The following is a 17,778-nucleotide window of genomic DNA, read 5'->3' as shown; positions in this document are numbered from 1 at the left end:
TGTTTAGTAAGTTTTTAATGAATATTGTTATCACAGTGTTTGGTGGAGGTTTTTGATGCTGACCCACATCTTACAATTGTGGAATAATGGATGTTTTCGAACTGTCCTCCCTCATTTTTACTAATTAAGGTTCATCCCATATAATACTTTGTGATGCAATATCCGTGCTTCACACCATGAGAAATATGATTTCTAGATGTAATGTAGACTTTGCTACATGTAGATTTGATTTCCTAGCTTTTAAAAGCATAGAAATAACCAATTGGGGGCGTGGCTTGGCACGCAGAGTGGATGGCAGCAAGATAGAGGAGCTCCGCCATTCCCTCAGCTTCTAACAGCACCGATCTCTGAGACAAAATGAGCAGACTCACCCGCTACAACTCCGCAAACAGATCACGACGTTCCGCTCCCCTCTCCGGCTCCAGGAGCATTTCAGACATCTTCAAGTCTCAATCACAGTCCCACCGTCACAAGGCTCAATCTAAGATGGCGCAGCCTCGTGGGGAGGAAGAGTTTAGTGCGGACTCACAGTCTACCTATGAGGAGGAGGTAAGGGATAATCCCCCACCTGATCACCCCCTAACGCTCACCGCTATGATGAAGATAGCAGCAGACATAGCAGCAGACATTAAGGGCACATTTTCAGCTGCAATCACTGAACTAAAGGCTGATATCCAGTCCATATCTGAGAAGCTAGAGGGGGTAGAGACTGCAGGCGCCAAATGAGATAAGGCCATTACTTGCCTAGAGAGAGTCACAGATTCTCATTCAGCACATCTGATCGAAATGAACAGACAACTTGAGGATTTGGATAACGGGGAGAAGGCATAACATTAGGGTGAGGGGTATTCCTGAGTCAATTGAACAGAGTAACATTCCCTCTGCCTTACAATACGTGTTTAATGAACTTTTGGAACACCAAACTGACACGCAGATTCAGTTTGACACAGCACCCCCCAGGGATGTAATATGTTGCCTACCCAATTTTAAACTGAAGGAGGAAATCATGGCTAAAGCACGCCGCAATGAACACATTACTTTTAATGACACAGAATTAGCCATATTTTAGGACTTATCCCCCATCACCCTGAACAACAGGCGTGCACTGAGCCCTCTACTGGAGGAACTCCGCAAACAGAACATTCCCTACAAATGGAAATTTCCTTTTGCTCTTAATGTGACACATCAGGGCCAGCAACTTTACTTACGCACACCTGGTGATTTGCAGGACTTCTGCTCGGAATTACAAATACCACTGATTGATCTACCAGATTGGTGTCGGGAATCTCGCAACCCACCAAAGACGCACAGCGCGCAAGGCTCACCCTACTCCACTCCGACTAAACCCCCTAATAAAAAGGGGAATTATCAGAAACAACACAACCCAGGGCCTAGCTCCACACCTAAACGCCCTAATACTCCCATACTCCTGCCATGAACTTGGAATGTGGGGATGAGGATTTTAATTTGGCACTCATGCCCATGTTTTCCCCTTCTTGTTGTTTTTTGCTGATGTCTGTTTTATCTATTTCACCATGGATCTGCGTTGCCTGCACATGAAGAGCCGTGTCGAGGGGACCCTCAATAGAGACTGCTACGCAAGTAACAGATCACCCTGCTACAAGTAAGTGTAACCTTGCGGTACACCTGCATGTCACAGCTATAGTTGACAGATGACAACCAGAACCTCCCTGGGGTTGCGGAGGATGTGACCAGATACCTGGCGTGCCTCCTTCTGGCAGCTTTACTTGACACTGACTTTGACCCAGGTGCTATACCACTCCTCCATCTTCATCCCTGCAGTTAGACTTTCAGCCTAATATTATCCCCACGTTCAGATATTGACTGCCCTTACTGGGAGAAAGGCTCATACATGAAACTGCAACAGGAGAGGCATCATGCTTGAACCTGGACTTACCCCCCTTTTAAACCCTGGTTCTATGTCCAGCATTCCCCCCCCCCCCTTTTTTTTTTCTTTTTCTTGGTTTGTTAGAACATATGCTACCAGGTTGCTGTACTGCTGATGATACGGAAGCTGGGTTTTTCTCTTTTTATTTTTGTCCGATAACATGCCAAGCGTGTGAACGATACCCCTTGTGGAAGAGTCTCAAATACATTAAATGTTTTCAACCCCTGATGGGGATACAGTTGCCGTTATTATTGTTAGTTATAATTGAATATTTTGTTTTTTCACTCAGAAGCCGGGGGATGAGATGTGGCCCTAGTGAATGGTTAGTTGACCAGATTTCCGGATACTAGCGGTTGTCTAGACTTCGGAAACTCTCTGTTTGGGCCTCCCACATACCCCACAGTGGACTCTTTGATACTGGTCCTGCAACAGCACCCCTTTACAAGGTGTTCTTGCTGTAACTGTTTCACGGTTCCAACTTTTATTAACACCTCAAGGTGTCATTACCTTAGAGGCTAATTACAGAATTACTTCATCCCACTTTCTCTGAGTAAGAGATCGGGATCACCATTTCTCCATTTACCTCACTGTATAATCTTACTCCCCCTACCTCTTCCCCCCTCACCCCCCCTTTTTTTTTCTTCTAAACCTTGCCCTCATTTCCCATCATGATATACTCCTTGCTGGGTAACAATGCAACTGTGATTTCACACAATGTTAGGGGCCTGAATGTGCCTCAAAAGAGAACCCAACTCCTACGCCACCTGGGGAAGAAGAAGCCGGCCTTTGTATACTTACAGGAGACTCACTTTAAATCAAACTCTATACTAAAATTGACGAATGAGTATTTTCCAAGGGCCTTCCATGCCACCAACCCGGCATCTAGAACAAAGGGTGTCTCCATTTTAATCGGGAAGAATTCGGGGTTTGAGCTTAATCAGCAATTGGCAGACCCAGAGGGCCGGTTCCTTCTTCTTAAAGGTAGTATTGGGAAGCGTCCAAGCACCCTAGCTAACGTATACTTTCCTAATACGGCTCATGCCTCCTTTTGTCAGAAATTGATTGACAAGCTGTCATGGTTTGCGACAGGTTGTATAGTCTTAGGTGGGGAATTTAACATTCCATTAGACCCCCTACTGGATAAATCCAATGGCAAATCGGCATTAACGTATCGCATACTCAAAAACATTAAAACACTGCTGAACTCATTGACCTTGACAGATTCATGGTGGGTGGTACACCCACAGGATAGGGATTACACCTATTATTCCACGGTCCATAGCAAACATTCTCACATCGACTCTATCTTTGTGACACAAAGAGACCTAACCAAACTAACGGATGCACACATAGGAACTAGGACTGTTTCAGACCATGCACCCATCTCAATGAGCTTACGCTTAGAAGACTCACTGAAGAAATCATGTAACTGGCAACTTAACGCGACTTTGCTGATGGACCCATTAACACTAGACCCAATCACAGGCGCTATAAAGACCTACTTTAGGGAAAATACCAAAATGATGTATCACCCTTTACTATTTGGAAAGCCCACAAGTGTGTGCTAAGGGGCAAATTGATGACCCTAGCCTCGCAAAAAAGAAAGCCTCAGAAAAAGAATTACTAGCATTACTAACCAAAGTACAAAACCTAGAGACGCAGCACAAACTAACAGCGGCTATTAAAGTTGCAGATGACCTTTCAACAGTGCGCAAAGAGCTACAGGCTAAATTAGACCTGCAAGCGAAACGGATACTATTCTTCCGGCGAGGTTTTTTTTATGAATATGATAATAAGAGCGGCAAATTTTTGGTCAGAGCTTTAAGGGACATTCGTTTCGCTACCACCATTACCCAGATTAAAAACTGAACCAACAAGCTAGTACACACCTCTGACCAGACTCAGAATTTCAGAGGTTCTACAACAAACTTTACAACCTTCCACCGACACACAAACCTGCGTCCACGGAGGGAACTAGACTCCAGATAATAGAGCAATATCTAAGGCAAAGCAGACTTTCCTGTTTATCGGCCTCTGACTCAGAGAAGCTAGATCAACCCATTGACATAACAGAACTTCTACAGGCCATTAAAACTCTGAAACCCGGTAAAAGCCCAGGACCAGATGGATTTTCAGCTATTTATTATAAAACCTTCTCGTCTCTTTTGGCCAAACCATTGCTTAAAGCCTTAAACTCACTGAAAACATCCAATGAACAGCTATTCTCCTTTAATCTGGCACACATCACGGTGACTCCCAAACCTGTCAAGGACCCAAATGTCTGCTCCAGTTACAGGCCAATCTCCCTGCTTAATTTGGACATTAAGCTTCTGTCCAAAATATTGGCTACAAGATTATGCAGACATTTACCAGGAATCATTGGCCTGGAGCAAGTGGGATTCATCCCGGGAAGGGAAGCACATGATACCATCACCAAAGCCATAAATCTCATGCACAAGCTTAGGGGACGCACGGTAGAAGGCCTTCTCCTGTCCATGGATGCGGAGAAGGCCTTCGTCAGGGTCGCTTGGGACTTCATGTTCGCAATGTGTAGGCATATTGGTTTACAACCCAATATGCTAGCTTGAATATCGGCCTTATACCGAAGTCCAATGGCCAGACTGAAAATTAATGGTGCTCTTTTAGAACCAGTAGAGATAAGAAATGACACCAGGATAAGAAATGACACCAGGCAGGACTTCCCCCGTGGAGCCATGCCTGCACACCGTGAATGGGAATCCTTCGATCCAGGGCCTAACATTAGGGACTAGACATTATAAATTAGCAGCTTATGCGGACGATCTTTTGTTCATCCTCACACAATCGTATATATCGATCCCCAATCTTCTAAAAGAATTTGAATTATATGGATATGTCTCTAATTTCAAGGTCAATTACGATAAATCCGAGGCACTTAACATTTCTTTGGCCCCGAGACCCCTACAAGAGACTAATAGGGCGTACACACGGTCGGACTTTGTTCGGACATTCCGACAACAAAATCCTAGGATTTTTTCAGACGGATGTTGGCTCAAACTTGTTTTGTCTACACACGGTCGCACAAAGTTGTCGGAATTTCCGATCGCCAACCACGCGGTCACGTATACCACGTACGACGAGACTAGAAAAGGCCGGTTCAGAACCAAGCGCGGCACCCTTTGGGCTCCTTTTGCTAATCTCGTGTTAGTAAAAGTTTGGTGAGAGACGATTTGCGCTTTTTCAGACTCGTGGTTTTCAGATCGTTTTCTGCTGTTCAGTTTGTGCTTGTGGGTTTGTATCTGCTTTTCAGTGCGTGCAGTCAGTTCGTATTGGAGTTTTCTGTACGATCTTGTCCGCTCGTTGCTGTTTTTCAGGTCGCTCTTCACAGGCCTTGCTGTTCTTCAGTGCGTTCTGTTACTTCGTTCTGAGCAGCCGACCGTTTTCTAGCCATGTTGCGTATGCGTACTCCTCGTAGAGTTCGTGCTGTGCGGGGGCTTGGTGTTGGGGTCCTGACCTTGACACAAGTCCAGTCCATGAACAGGGTGGGGAGGAGTTCATGGACCAAGAATTGGTTGCTTCAGTGTGACCAGTTCTCTCATATGCCTTTGCTCCTTGAGATCCGTCAGAATAATCCTGATGATTTCAGGAACTTTCTCAGGATGACGACCCCGTGTTTCACCATCTGTTGGCTTTGCTGACCCCCTATATTAGCAGGCAGGATACCTGCAAGAGGAAAGCAATCACTCCGGAGCAGAGGTTGGTCGCTACCCTGCGGTATTTGGCGACAGGGAGAAGTCTGCAGGACTTAAAGTTCTCGACAGGCATCTCCCCCCAGGCTCTGGGGATCATTATCCCAGAGACCTGTTCTGCCATCATCCAGGTCCTGCAGAAGGAGTATATGAAGGTAAGATTTTTATCCTTTAATATCACATTTTATTGTATTGAATGTTTGCTAATATATTGTATTTCTTTCCTCATTCCCTAATTACCATGATTGTAATATGCTGTGAATGTCCCCTTTGTTCTCATGCATGCTGGATTTTTATGTAATTATTATTTTAGGTCCTTCATACATATTTGCCCTTCAATAACCTCCCCAGCATGGTGTCTCCTGGCCTATATTCACCTCATGTAGTCACTTAACAATGTATTTTTTCAGCTCCATAGTAGTGCTTTACCCCAAACACCCCCTAAAATGTTTGGAAATGTTATTTTTGCTTTAAATTCTGGCAGAGTGCCAGAGGCTTTTTTTTGTGGTGTCCCCAAATAATTTTTAGTAACCCTCCCTCCCCCAACTGCTAAGTCAGCTGATCCCAATTCTCTATCTATCCTCAATCATCTATCTGCTGACTTTGCCAAACCCATACACACTATACCCATCTCTTTTGTGGTCAGATTTATGGATGAATTCCCCAAAGCATGTAGTGCAAGGGCCTGCCTGTATACTTTCAAATGGTACTGTTTAAAGTTTTGGGATCCTATTATTATCTTGATAGGTAATAGCAGAATGTCCAAATGTCCTCAAATGTGTGCAGTGTGTATTTCTATCTTTGTATTATGACACTTCTTACCTGTCCAGTGGTCTGCCAATAGTGTAACTAAGGAGGGGCTGTTCCAAGTAATACCCATTATTTAGGCATTCATCTCTCAATGAAGTGAAGAGGGTTACCTGTCCAAGATTTCCACACACCCCCTATAATGTTAGAAATGGCCCATGAGAGGGGGGAGGGGGAATATGATAGGTGTACCTTATACTTTGGCGTTGTTAAATTCCCCTTAATAAATGCTATCTGGAGGTTGCCCCATAATGTTTGTGTCTAATCTGCTTGCCATGTTTCTGAGTAAAAATAGTAATGTTTATTGTTTTTTCCTCAACAGTTTCCTTCCACGCCACAGGAATGGCAGACTGTGGCCTCCCACTTTGCCGAGCGGTGGGACTTTCCTAACTGCGGAGGGGCAATTGATGGGAAACACGTCCACATCATCCCACCACCCAACTCGGGGTCGTACTATTATAATTACAAGGGGTTAAATAGTATAGTGATGTTGGCGGTGGTGTCGGCTAATTACGACTTCTTGTATGTGGACGTGGGGAAGAATGGCTGGATGTCCGATGGTGGAGTCATCGCCCAGACGGAGTTCTACAGGCATCTCCAGAATGGCAGCTTGGACTTGCCAGATCCAGAGGACAATGTTGAAGGACTCCCATTTGTGTTCGTTGCTGATGAAGCTTTTGCGCTGGGGACCACCTGATGCGGCCATTCCCAATGAGGACCCTCACCCCGGAGCAGAGGGTTTTTAATTACCGGCTGGCCAGAGCCCAAAGAGTGGTGGAGAACACATTTGGAATCCTGGCCAGCCGGTTCCGCCTATTTATGACACCCATCCATATGGCAGGGTATAAACTGAACCATATTATACTTGCGTGCTGTGTTCTCCATAACTTTTTAAGGAAACATTCGGCCAACTATGCTGGCTCAGTTGGGCCTGAGGCCAGAATGATACATCAAACCACAATGACGGCACTTGAAAGTGGCCGTCCTGGCTTGCCCTCTCTGAGTGCCCGTGATGTCCGGTTACGCTACCTGGAGTTCTTTGCGGGTAGAGGGGCTATCAATATGCCAGAAAATCTGTGAAGCCTTTATATAATAAAAAAAAAAAAAGAAATTCTTTGTGGACATTTACTGCTTGTGTTTGTTTTAGCTGACCCTGACAGAAATGTGTTGAGTCCAGAAAATGTCGTGATTGTGTAACCTTATTATACAAAGCACTGTTGGCTGTTATTTACTAAATCCAAAAACACATTTCACTACAAGTGCACTTGCAACTGCACTGAACCTGCACTTGTAGTGCAAAGTGGATTTGCCCTTAGGAAATAACCCCCATTTTCGCAAAAAACAGCAATTACATCACCCCAAAAGTGTTGTAGTGTTGAGACAATAATCCACACATTCTTGAGTAACCAACTTTTTTATACCTGCACAATCACATGTGCATTTACCAAAGGTTTTGAAAACCAACCAACATGTTTGTTGTATAACAATTTTTGGAGTAGCATTATCAAAAATCGAAATGTCCATTTAAGATAAAACAGGCCTGTGTAAAACCAACAAGAAAGGCAAAAAACTTGAACTTACAAAGTTCACATTAGGTAAAACCTGAAGGCTATATCAGACATCAGTATTTAGGAACTGGGTTTGATATAGCGTTCAGATGGGGGGAAATCACCCCTGGAAAAGCCAAATTTGGAAGATGCACACCAATTTACGAATGTCAACATGTGCTATCTGCCATCACGGGGGATCAAGGGATGTGTTTTGGGGGAGCATGCCCTTCCTCACCGCTACTTTATAATTGAGGAAGGGGTTGCACCCCCAAACCGCGTCCATTGATCTCCCGTGATGGCAGATAGCACATGTTGGCACACTGTGTGCATCCTCCAAATTTGGCTTTTCAAAACATTGCAAAAAGATTTAAAAGATTGGACCACAATCCAAAAAGTGATTTTGTGGGGTTTTAAATTCGCCCCAAAACATCAATGATGTTATTATTTTTTTTAATCACATCATTGATTTTTTGCTGTATGTTTTGCAATTCGACATTACACCCCATGATCTCCCCGATCAGGATCTGGGCACTTTCTGATGTGAAAGGATCTGGATCACGATCACCTAAAAAGAGAGAAACAAAACAAAAACAGGTATCAAAAATCTGCCACCATCCATCTCTTACCTGAGTCTGTGGTCGCAGACACTCACCTGTTGTGGTGCCAATTTCCACCACATCTTCTTCCTCCTCCTGCTCAGCTTGTATTGGTGGTATTTCACCTTCTTCCATAGGTGGGGGGTCTGTGGTCTCCTCGGATGAGGGGTGTCCTCCGAGTCTTTTCTCCCCTATGTAAAACAAAAATGTTATAATTAGCACACAGATATTTGATGGCAGAACTAGAAATAGGAAACATTGCTTGGAAGTGGGGTACAATTGTCTATTTTAGCGGAGTTCCAAGATGTATTTTTTTTCTTGCCCTTTGTCAAGCTGCAATACTTTACCTGTTTGGTACAAGCTTCACAGATGGAGACCACCCTATAGTATACACTGGAGCACCTGTGTGGCCCCCTAATAAAAATGGTGTTCTTGTGTCCCACACTAGTGCTCCAGTGTCCAGATGTGAAAACAGCTGCTCAGTGTCCTCTCCTTACACACAATCTAGTTTGCATTTCATTCGAGTAACAAACCCATCTACACAAACAAATATTTGGCATCCAAGTAGGCCCAAAAAAAATGTGGGAAAATGCATATGGCCTAAACAATGGTGTTTTAGAGGCCGAAAGAAAAATGTTTGATACGAACGAATAATGGGCCCATGAACATTAAAGTTGCCCTTTTAAACGTTACAATTAAGAAAAGCATATGGAGCAGCACGAACGGAATAAAGACAGAAAGAATAGGAACACAGCACAACTACTTACTTTTTTGCAGCACTCTCCGGATCTTTCGGTACTGCTCTGGCTCTCTTAATTTCAGGTCCGACCACCGCTTCCTGAGCTGATCTTTCGATCTTTGTACCCCGAAATTCTTGTGAATACTTTTGACCACTTTCGCCATGATCTTGGCCTTTCTGATATTGGGGTTGGGGTAAGGCCCATACTTTCCGTCATAGTCGGACTTCTTCATGATGTCGACCATCTCCAACATCTCCCCAAAGGACATATTTGTGGCCTTAAAACGTCTCCTTCTGGATCGGGACGTGTCCGGATCCGGGCTTTCCTCCTCCTCGTTCCTGCAATTATCACGCACCTGCTGTGACTCCACCATGTGCTCTTCCCCCACTGCGCCGAACGAAAAGGGTCGGGGAATAGAATAGAAAGAACGTCAGGGGCGGGCGGAGTTACACGCATGCGCAGTGTATAGAAAGCGTAACACACGTGCGTATTACGTACGAACTGTGAGCGGAGGAAGGAGCATTGGACGCGCCGATCGTAAGAACGAAGGTAAGAGACAAACTTGTGCCTATATTGCTTCTACATTGATTCCTATATTGTAACAAGATTAGGAGAGTTTTGTCTGACATTAGGCTTTGTCTTGTGTTGTGTCTTGCAGTGAACATGGATATGCTACTGAAAGACAATGACTTCATGTCAGTATTCGTAGATATGTTAAGGGAGCTGCCCTGTTTGTGGGAGATTAAACACCCCCATTTCAAGAACCAAGCAAAGAGGAAGGCAGCACTGGTGCAATTGTGTGAAATTGTGAAGCAGGTGATCCCCACGGCAGACATCACCTATTTAAAGATATTAATTGGTGACCTGAGGAGCACATATCTAAGGGAGCGCAAGAAGGTCCTGGATTCACAGAGATCCGGAGCAGCAGATGACATCTATGTCCCCAGGATGTTGTACTATGACAGGCTGCATTTTCTGGCAGGCCAGACTGAACCCAGGCCATCCCTCTCCAGTCTTCCTTCCACGCTTCCTTCCCCCCCGGCTGAGGCTTCTGACGCCCAACCTGGGCCTTCCAGGCCACATGTGGAGGAGCCCAGATTGAGCCAGGTATAGCATTCCTCTAAATATTTCTGCATGTCCAATCAATGATGTTAACTAGATGTTAGTTGGGAGTACTAATTTATAATTGTGATTGATGATGCAAAATATTACAACCATGTCCCTTTTTCATACACAGGGAAGTCTCAGCCAGGAGGTGGCCGGGCCGAGCCGGCTGGCTGATCTGCAGGTCCCTCCACCCCCCCTGAAAAGAGAAAGTGGCAGTAGGAGGAGTGCCCTAGAGGAGGCTGCCAGAGGACTCTTTTGGAGGGCTACAGAGGTCCTGGGAGCACGACAGACCGTGGAGGAGGACATTGCTGCAGTCATTGCATATAAAATGCAGAGGATGGAGGAGGGCCAACAAGCCATGTGTGAGTCGCTCATATTGGAGGCTCTTAAAAAAGGTATGAGGGGCCAAATTACAGCTCAGACACACCTTTGCGATGGTCCTCCTCCTCCTCCTGCAGGTCCTCCTCCTCATCCTCCCTCTCCTCCAGGTCCTCCCAGTCCTCCTCCAGCTCCTACTCCTCCTCCTGCCACATCTCCAACTGCACAGCCACAGCCTGGAAGGAAGCGTAGAAGGAAGACCAGAAAGTGAGGACCCTGGATCCAGTCTGGTCGGCCAAAAGATGCAGCCTCTTGTGGTACCACAGCCTGGGGACACACATGTCATCTGCTGCTATCCGGATCTCTGCGTATTCTGGACCAGACTGCCCTCCCTTACATATGGACTCCTCAGGCCACCAATTTTGATGTTCAAGAATTGATGTCTGCCGCGGGGGTCCCAGGCTTCGCTAATTTCTCCTGTTGATCCAGTGTTGCCTTCCTCTTTGTTTGGTTCTGATCCCTTAATAAAGGATTTTTGTTTTGATTTATACTCTCCTATGTGTTTTACTTCAAAAATGAGAGTTTGTTTGTGAGGATTCAGGTACATTTCAAATATACAATGTGAAATGAACAAGGGACCCCAACAACAAACAATCTCCTTGAGATTAAATAATAAAAGATATCAATGGTGTTGGGGTAACCTGACACACAAAACACACACAAAAATATTCTGGAGTAAAAATAAAAATAACATTGAACAAAGATTAGCCTTTGAAAAAATACAAACATTAAATAAAAAAAAAAAAGCCTTAAAATCCCCCCAAAAAATTAAATAAAAAAAAAAAATTATGTCAGATGTGACAACTAATAACAATATATTCAGGGAATACCAATAAAAAAACAAAAATAAAACTTTGTGAGAAGTGTGTGTGAATATGAGCAGCAAAACTACTTCATTCTTGTCACATTATAAAGAAGAAGAGAGTGCGCTGTATTAAACCATTTTTAACATTGCAGCGTGCCGAAAGTGCTGTATCCATTGCGAACGCTAAGTTTACCAGAACGAGCTGTTCCGTCTTGGAATTTCTTCTGAGCATGCGTGGCACTTTGTGCGTCGGAACAAGCCACACACGGTCGGAATTGACGCGATCGGATTTTGTTGTCGGAAAATTTTATCTCCTGCTCTCCAACTTTGTGTGTCGGAAAATCCGATGGAAAATGTCCGATGGAGCCCACACACGGTCGGAATTTCCGACAACACGCTCCGATCGGACATTTTCCATCGGAAAATCCGACCGCATGTACGGGGCATAAGACTAACCGCCCCTTTAAATGGGCGGAGTCTGCACTCAAATACCTAGGGATCTGGCTCAGGTCTGACTTGACGAACCTCTACACAAAAAATTCTCATCCTATCTTACTAAAGATACAACAGGACACGCGGCTTTGGAACTTTAAACCACTCTCGTGGTTTGGAAGAGCTGCAGCGGTAAAGATGACTATCCTACCTAGGATATTATACTTGTTTTACAACCTTCCTATCTTACTGCCGAAAAGATTTTTCTCCCAATTAAACAAGACTCTGAGGGAATTCATTTGGGCAGAGAAGAAACCACGCATTAGCATGGCAACCTTGACAAGGAAAGATTACTCCTGCGCTTGTGAGGATCTGTTTGAATTTGAGAAAAGTAGTATGGTGAACTATAGCAAAGCTAAAAGAGATGGTGTTGCATGTCCCGCTGCCCAGAAATTGACCCCTGGGTGGTCAGGTATGGCTATATGGAGAGTGATGGATGAAGGGCGCGTGATAAGTTGCTCACATCAAAATGTATAAAATGTATTCATATGAAAATAGAAGCAAATAAAAGCAAATAAAAACAATTAAATAATGCCAATACTACGTATCAATACAAACAGGTAACAAAATATAAAAAACATGGAAATTTAGAATTAAAAATGGGTTAAAAGTATCATGAGCCCATATTGAGGCAGGTGTTTAGAATTGGCTGACGCGTTTCGAGGATAACCTCTTCATCAGAGCCTTTTCAGAACCAGGGCGCAGTCTCTATGGGCCAGTAGGCCAAAATATGTACATCAACAGAATGGCTAGTTGGAAAAGATGGCCTGAAATGGGAAATGCGATTTTCTGTGTTCCATACCAGTCCACGTACAAGCGTTCTATGTGATAGTTGATGGTGTGTGTGTTCTCCTTTAAATTTGTAGAGAAGGGATTGTAGGGTGGTGTGGACCTGTTACGGGCTGGATGAAAGAGAGATTTTTTGGCCTGTCTGTGTCCTCCTGGGAGAGTGCTGTCCTGTATTGAAGAGGATGGAGGGGGGTGAAGATCTCTTGAGAGGTTCCTGCAGCCAAGTATGCCCGCAGCTGTCTCCCTGCCTCAGATAGAGGATAGAGTAGTTCCCCACATGTTGAATGTAGCAAAAACAATTATCCCCAAACACTGGAAAACAACACACACACCTTTCTGCCGTGGAAGCATTATATAAAATGGAAGAAACAGTGGCCATGGCCTCTGAAATTAGTGAAAAATGTCATAAATTATGGAAATCATGGTTTCTTTTTAAATTTTCTGATTCTTTCGCCAAGATACAAAATGGTTGATGACATGTCCACAGATCTTGACCCCTGACCCTTAACTCTTTCTTGATTCCTGAACACAATCGGAATGTAACTGGTTCCCTTCCACTAAACAAGTTTAAGAAGTTGACACATAGTTGTATACTTATACTAGCAAGCTTCATCTTCCCCTCCTTCCCCCCCCCCCCCTTTTTTTCCCCTCCTACTTTCCCATATCTCGTTTACCTCCTAAAAATTTTAAGGAGTGTGATAATAATCCCAAAAAAGAACAACCCATACTGAACTTTAACAGGTGTTTTCAAACTGATAGTGGTGTTCATGTTTACGTTTTCCTATCTTCACAGGGATTGTCTACACAAATAGTCGCTGTATAAGTATGTAACAGCTACTTCACCATAACTTATGTTTGATATAATGTATGTTATGTATGACACCCTGGATTATTATCTCTCTATCATTGTTATACATTTGTGTTTACCAAATAAAAATCTTTAGTGGTAAAAAAAGAAATAACCAATTAAGAAAAGTCTCTATTCCACAGACCTGGGTTTCAATGGCTAGGATGTTAAAGCTAGCGAGAGAGAAGCTAAAGCAATCCTGGATGATCTGGGAGGGCCCTTGGTCAATCTGCCAAGAGTATGATGAGGCGTGAGTACCAAATATGCCTGGGCTAGTTTGGTGCAATGAGAATCACCATTATGCCCTCTATCTTGATCCAAAAGAGCAGGTGAGGTAAGAATTTCAGAGGAGGAAAGGCATACAGAGTCACCAGTGCATCCATTGCAAAGACTAGAGGATTCCTGGACCTGGAGACAAACCTGCTCAATTTATTGTTGTATGTGGAAGCCAGGAGGTCCGCTCCCTCCATCTGCAACAGAGGTTTTGAAACACCTCAGGGTGCACAAACTATTCTCCACAATCTTGCCGTTGATGACTGAAGAAGCCGCCTGACAATTTTCCACAGTCTATAATGTAATAGTGTGGTGCTTTGATCCTCCCAACTGTAAGTACAAACAAAAGAGCTACACCTGCTCCCAGACCATAGTCACACAAGCTGATAAACATCTAATCGAAGTGGTCAGCAACACAGTGTTCCATGCCCTTAGAATATTATTTATTAAAGATCAATCAAGAGTAACAGAATCTTATCTACACAGACTGTTGATGCGTTTCAGTCAGGGTGGGCTTTAGTCATAAAAAAAATCTCACAATAGAAACAGCAAAATAAATAATCAGCAGGAGGTTCAGAAGAGGGGCAGAGGGAAAACATTTAACCCCTTCAACATCATCACCACCTAACTGCGAACCAGATGATGTTAAAAAACCTAAAAATCACTACATACTGTGTATACCAAATAACAAAAAAATATTTAAAAAAGATAACATTGAAATGTTACTACAATCAGAGGAATCAGTGAACCCAGGAAAGGGAAATACAAACAATAAGAGAGAAGAGAAGGAGGAATTAGCAGAGCAAGCCCCCAGTGTGAAACATGTAAGGGGGCATGGCCCGAAACAGCACTGGCTGAGGCCATACACAGCCATATCCACTTCTGAAGCACTGGGTCAGTTTTGAGATGTTTTGGACTATTCCTAATTCAAACTAGCATTTATTATTTCCAGGTAAACAGATTTTTAATTTTCCAACCGGCATGCCAAGGGTTGATCACATTTTATTTCTGTTTTTTGTCTTTCATCTTTATACACTTTAAACTTACCACTTTATTAGTCTGAACTTACCTTGGTATTTCTAATATCTTACTGCTCTATTTTCTACCAAGCATAGGATTTATTGCACGTTATACAATATACTAGTTCTGAGTATTCCTATTGTTGGTTTCAGCATTTACGGTCCTTATGCCTTTTCTACTTCTTGAACACTGTCCTCCCTTGTTGTCATTCTTGCAGGGCCCTGGGCCATCCACGCCACCTTAGCTCCCTTTGGTGATGCCCTTAAAGGAGTTTTCCATAGTGCCACGTTCTCATCATGTAGTTATACAATATTGAAGTACTCCATTGGGAGTAAATGATCCAGTAAATTTTACATCCCATTTACTCAATTTAAATTCCTCTTCCCTGACAGGGTCAGACCATAAAGATATTCTTTCCATACTACAATACTCAGTTAATCCACGTGCATGCTGCTGAAGAGTGGATAAATCCACTAAATGCATAGAGCTACTATACGCCGTGTTTCTGCTCATAAAGATATTTTTATGTTTTTTTTAATGTTCTACCGGACAATCTTTACTACATGTATTATGTGATATATATTATATATATATGTATATGTGATATATATTATATGTATTATGTAATGTGATATTATGTGATATCTACTGTCTGCAATTATGTGGCAATTTACTCTTATTGTATGTACACTTATTTTATGAATTATATTGGGTATTTTATGCACACTCATGATTACCATCATGTATATTATTAATATTAATATTATATTATTAACTGATCTCCAATAAATTTGAAATTTATACTTGCGCGCTTCATCTAAAGTCCCAATTTTTTGTCCCCTTTTTTCTCCTTGATAAAGTTGTCCAGGGATTCACCAAAGAGACATTTTCTATCAAAGGGCAAAAACAAGAGTAGTTTATTGCACTAATACACTGAAGACCAACATTTGAGCCAAAGGGTCCTCTGCATGTTTACCAAGAGAAGGCCCATTCTGGATATTAGTGTAAAACATCTGCTAGACCCTCAATACAGTAGGCAACGAGCATTGGTTCCAGTTATAGGACAGAAGGATCTATTAGGACAGATCCAGGACCATGAAACATATCTTTTGGACCAGACACCTAAGGTCTGGAAATGGACAATGCAGTAATTGCAGGTTGTAAGAAAGGCCCTGCAAGGGAGAAAAATGCCTTATGCCGCATACACACGGTCGGATTTTCCGACGGGAAATGTTCGATGGGAGCTTGTTGTCGGAAATTCCGACCATGTGTAGGCTCCATCGGACATTTTCCGACAAACAAAATTTGAGATCTGGATCTAAAATCTTCCCACAACAAAATCCATTGTCGTAAATTCTGATTGTGTGTACACAATTCCGACGCACAAAGTTCCACTCATGCTCGGAATCAAGCAGAAGAGCCACACTGTCTATTAAACTTCATTTTTCTTGGCTCGTCGTACGCGTTGTATGTCCCCACGCTTTTGACGTTTGGAATTTCCGACAAGATTTGTGTGACCGTGTGTATGCAAGACAAGTTTGAGCCAACATCCGTCGGAAAAAAAAACATGGATTTTGTTGTCGGAATGTGCGATCGTGTGTACGCAGCATTAGAAAGTGCTCACCAGCCTTTTATCCGCAGGGTCTTTAAACACTCCAAAGGGACAGCCAGAGTCTTAAAACAGGAAATATTTTGAATCCACCATAGGGATTGCCTGCTTTTTTAACCAGTTGCCGACCGCCGCACGCAGATGTACTTCGACACAATGACACGGGCAGGTATAAGGTCTTACCTGTACATCCCTGCCTGCCCACGGGCGGGGAGTCCGATCGGACCCCCCCGGTGCCTGCGGCAGTCGGATTAGCTCCCGGAGCGATCCATGCTGAGGGGGAGGCAACTGATTCATGACCACCCCCTCGCAATCGCTCCTGGTGAATAGAATGCTTCCTCTGCTTCTGAACTGTAAACAGAAGCAGGGGAAGTGATGTCATCGCTCCTCGTGAAGCCTTTTCATTCCGGCTTCAGGGGAGAAGACATCCAAGTAAGTTCACCAACACTACACTTACAGTAGAACACGCCGGCACACTAATCACCCCCAATCACGCCCCGATCACCCCCGGATCCCCCCCCCTGCACCCCCTGTCACAGTGACACCAAACAAACTGCATTGGTGTCATTTGTGACTGTTATAAGTGGTAGGGCAGTTAGTGGTAGGCCCCTTTAGGTCCAGGGTACCCCCCAAACCCCCCCTAATAAAGGTTTAACCTGTTGATCACCCCCCAGTTAACCCCTGTTGCCAGTGTCACTAAGCGATCTTTTTTCTGATCGCCATATTAGTGTCCCAGGTAGCCAGGTAGGTATTTAGGTTCAGCGTCAGGTTTTTATAGCGTCAGGTACCCCCATATACTACCTAGTAAAGGTTTTAACCCCCTGATTGCCCCCTAGTTAACCCTTTCACCAGTGATCACCGTATAACTATTACGGGTGACACTGGTTAGTTCGTTTGTTTTTTATAGTGTTGGGGCACCCGCCATTTATTACCTAATAAAGGTTTAACCCCCTGATTGCCCGGCAGGTGATATAAGTTAGGTTTTAGGGTCAGTTAGGGTCTGCGTCGCCCCAGACAGCTTCAGGTTAGTGCCAGTACCGCTAACACCCACGCACGCAGCATACACCTCCCTTAGTGGTATAGTATCTGAACGGATCATATCTGATCCGGTCAGATCTATACTAGCAT

This window comes from Aquarana catesbeiana, linkage group LG04 (genome assembly GCF_042186555.1).
Source record: "Aquarana catesbeiana isolate 2022-GZ linkage group LG04, ASM4218655v1, whole genome shotgun sequence".
NCBI lineage: Eukaryota > Metazoa > Chordata > Amphibia > Anura > Ranidae > Aquarana > Aquarana catesbeiana.
This window is presented reverse-complemented; position numbering follows the sequence as displayed.